The 4450-nt window shown below is 33.5% G+C and overlaps 1 long non-coding RNA gene across 1 annotated transcript; it reads right to left on the minus strand.

Moving 5' to 3' along the window:
* Positions 1–601: 601 nt before the first annotated feature.
* Positions 602–2386, minus strand: LOC121230626 (uncharacterized). The gene is made up of 2 exons (XR_005928631.1): positions 2055–2386; positions 602–1926 (listed from the first exon to the last, which is right to left on the minus strand). It is a non-coding gene; the product is annotated as an uncharacterized lncRNA (long non-coding RNA).
* Between the last annotated feature and the right edge of the window lie 2064 nt (positions 2387–4450).

A 4450-nucleotide genomic window follows, 5' to 3' on the forward strand; every position in this document is an offset into this window, starting at 1 on the left:
GAACATAAATTATAGATGACCTAACAATTTGATTTGTTTAATAAACCTAAGGCAACTGCACCAAGTTTTTCTAAATTGACCCAAAATAGTGTTTTTTCAATTGAACGAATTTACTTAGCCATTTCAGTGGCTAATGTAATCTTCAGAATTTAACCATAACATATAGGCTGAGTTTGGAAGGTTTCATTTGGTGGTATTGGGTCAGGTTAGGGAGTTACATTTGGCCACCAAAATGGTTAAGTAAAAGAAAAACATTCAGATTCTCAGAAACTTCCTTTTTAAAACATTTGCTTATTTTCTAGAAAAACTATAATGGGCTTCTCCTAGTTTTTAAAAAAAAACATTAACTTATGCCAAGCCTGATTATGATCTAGTTATAAAAGTTTTTATTACTTTTGAAAACATTTTTTATTTTAAATTTAATTTCTAGAAACTCAAGTATAGATGTGCAGCGGAAAATATGATGACCTTAGTTTACCATTTTTTTTAAAAAAATTACATACTTATAAACACCAATTTGTAGGTTCGTCCAATATCTAACTTTACCAATTTTAACGATAATGCATGCAAAATACCAAAATAACTCTGAATATCAAACCTATGTCACAATATGTATAAAAATTATAATATTAAATCGAAAATCTGATACAGGACCTCCATAAGCCGAATCTGAACCTAACCTTGAGGGTTATCTGTAAGGATAAAATTATGGGGATGAGATTTAAAAAGTTCGGTGTGAGTTTTAACAGAATAAGTAGTATAAATATGTTCAAACATTTAAATTACAATGAAACATGGTATCATAAGAATAAAATAAAATTTATATGCACGGGCATGCTTATATGAAGCAGTGCAAAGATCCTACCTATCCATCCGCTACACACCACGAGTTTGCCAGTATTTGTCATCCAATACACCAAAATAGTAGGAGTCGTAGCTCGATATGGATGAACCACCAATAACAATATGTAGTTAAACTGCCAATAGTTTTGCAGACAAGCTGCCAATAAGTTGCGATCAAGTCACCGGTACTCCAAAAATACTCCAGAGGTGTAGATATACTACCAAATAAATAATGCAGATAAACCAATGGTACTCCACGGAACTCCTTCTTCGCCTATAAATCTCAAACCCATGCAATCCAGTATGACATGCAAACAATGTAATAGGTCATACTTTAACAGTACCGGTTTCACTATGGTGGCATACTTAACAAGCATTCAGTAAAACGGTATTAGTGGTATGCTTTGCATACATTCAAAAAAACAGTATTGATGGCATACTTATCATGCAAGTATAGCAATCAATAACATATTAAACATACAATTAGTTTTGCAAGATCAATTAGCATGCTACGAGTCAAGTAAAAATAGTAAAAAGAACCCAATTTCATTAATCATACATTTGGCGAACCTTTACAATACTCACACAATTGATTAATTACACGTTAAGGCCTTAGAAATTTTGACCATTACCAATTAGTCCTCCAATTACAATCAGCCACCACCTTTTACCACCTTGCCATTTTTGACCATTTTCCCAAATGACACGATACCATTCGACCATACACAGTAACACATGTCTATTTGACCAACCACCAAAATTATAACGTATACATGCTTTTAGCAATTATCACATAATGAGTTAAGGAACCACACCTGATTTCTGCAAATCCGCAATACTAGACTTAAGTTTACAACCCCTAAGCCTCGGATCTGATTAGGTCTAACTCAGATTTGTACCCAGCACAGAGAATAATCGTTAAAAACCAGCCCTTAACCACCATATAAGGTTTGGCCAAAACAAAAAAAGAGATCAGCTTTTCAGATTTGGAGATAGAGATCAATACTTACTCTATTTTAGCTTAAGACAGGATTGCAAACAACTTCCGATACTATTTTCAATCTGAATGATTTGGATTTGGACCTTCAATAAAAAAACAAAAAAATCAAAGGACATGAGAGATTCGTCCATGACACAAGCATTAATCGACCATTACAGAAAATAAAAGAGGAGAAAAATGACATAGATCTGATTTAAAAAACTGCACTTACATTACCCAATTAGATCTGTGACGAAAAGGGTGCAAAACAATAGCAAATAAAGAAGAAAAGATGTGCGATTGAGAGGCTTCAAGGGAGACAATGATGTGAAAAATAACAACCATGGTGGATGGTAATGGTGATAAAAATGACAGCAATTGTAGCTATTCACTTGGACGACGATAATGATGGAAAAAAAAGAAAAATATGGAAGGAAATTAGGACTTAGGGGCTGCATAATAGAAGAATGAAGTAAAAGAAATTTGGGGAAAAAAAGAGAAAAGGAAGAGGGGGTGACAGAGAAAGTGAACAAATGAGCAAATAAGGCTAAACTGAAAAGAAAAATACAATATATATCTAGGGTTTCTAGGTAGGGACGACATAACTAGGGTTTTGGGAAAAATACAATAAATAAAAATTATACCCAAAAGGGGATTCAAACTTAGCTCTCAAGGGAAGCTACACTACTTCTCAACCACTAGACCAAAACTCATTCTTTCTAACAAACACACATAAGATAACATTAAAAAATTGGGCTGTGACATTCTCCTTTTGATTCATTGGTATGCTGGTCCTTTTACAAACTTCCATGATATGAAATTTCTTGAGGATTTCTTTTTCATACTTCTTTTGGCATATGAAGACTCGATCATGATCTTGCTTCAACTCCATGCCTAAAAAGTAGGACATCATCAAACCAAGGTCTATCATCTTGAATGCTTCAAGCATTTTAGCGTTAAACTCTTCCATGAAATTCTTGTTGCTTCTTGTAACAAGAAGATCATCAACATAAAAAGAAACTATAATTAAATTAGGATATGGTTTTTTTTTTCACATATAGTGTAGCTTCACTTGGAAATTTAACAAATCCAAGGTTTTGAAGATATTCATCAATCTTGCTGTACCAGGCCTTAGGAACCTATTTAAGATTGTATAAGACCTTGATTAACATGTAGACTTTCTCCACCTGTCCCTTGACTTAGAATTCCTCGGGCTGCTCTACATTTATTTCTTCTTGAAGATAACCATTTAAAAATGCAAATTTTACATCCAACTTATAAATCTTCCACCCCATTTGTGCAGCCAAAGCAAGTAACATCCTGAATGTATCCAAGCATGCTACAGGAGCAAAATTTTCTAAAAAATCCACTCCAAACACTTGACCGCACCCCTTCATAACTAGTCTAGGTTTGTTTTTATTTATAGAACTATTTTCGTTAAGTTTGGTTCTATAAACCCATTTAAATTTAATGACCATTCTGTGTTGAGGCCTGTCCACCAACTTCTAAGTGTTTAACTCTTCTCTCATTGCTTCAATCTACTTGTCATCCTTCTTAGCTTCTTTAAACTAGGCAAGCTCAAATACAACAACATTGCAGTTTTCATAAATTTTAGATAAAGATCTTGTGCCACAAACTAAAACATCATCTATGTTGTCATTAAGGCACTGTAGAGTCTTTGGAAATTACTTTGTTGTTGGCTCCTCCCAGTTCCATTTTCAATACTCCATGAACTCGACATCCTGCTTATAATAAATTTTCTAATTTATGGTTGGAAAGTTCTGGAAGCCTTAGAAGATCTGTTATATCCAATGAATACTCCCGATTCTACCTTCCTATCAAGTTTGTCTCTTTTAACATGTGGCACATAAGAAAAAAAGGCAAACAAAGGTTTTCAGATTCTATAAATCTAGTTTATAACTAAACTAAGCTTCAAATGGAGTTTTCCCTACACAACACTAGTTGTTAGCCTATTTAACAACAAAAAGACAATGCTTGCAGCTTCTACCCAGAGCATTTTTGGCAACTCCTTTTCTTGTAGTATATACTTTGCCATCTCCATAATACTTAGTTTTTTTTCTCTCACTTACACCATTCTATTGTGGAGTATAAAGAGTTGTGAGTTGGTGTTCTATTCATGCTTCTTCATAGATCTTTATTGTGCGCAACCTACAACCACTTTGATTCTCCACCCATATCTTGTACTTCCAAAATAAAATAGCAACCTTAGATTTGAATTTAAGAAAATAAATCCAAAAAAATCTGATATGATCATCAATAAATGTAATATAGTATTTACTACCATTTAAAGCTGATATTGATTGAGGTCTTCCAACATTTTTGTGTACAAGTTGCAGCTTATATGTTGCTCTCCAGGCTGTTTGAGGAAAAGGTTTTCTAACTTGCTTGCCGTATTAAAAAGTCACACAATTAGCTAGCTTTTCTTCCACTTATGACACACCTTGAACCAAGTTATGTTTCTGTATATAAAGAAACCCACCATGATGGAAGTGCCCAAGCCTTTTGTACCATATTTCTGCATTTTTTCAGCACCTAAAAATTTCATTTTCTCCTCCTTTATTAGATTTAAAGAAAAGATTTTTGCTTTTATTTTCACTTTGAATACAT

Source organism: Gossypium hirsutum, chromosome A06 (assembly GCF_007990345.1).
Source record: "Gossypium hirsutum isolate 1008001.06 chromosome A06, Gossypium_hirsutum_v2.1, whole genome shotgun sequence".
Lineage (NCBI taxonomy): Eukaryota > Viridiplantae > Streptophyta > Magnoliopsida > Malvales > Malvaceae > Gossypium > Gossypium hirsutum.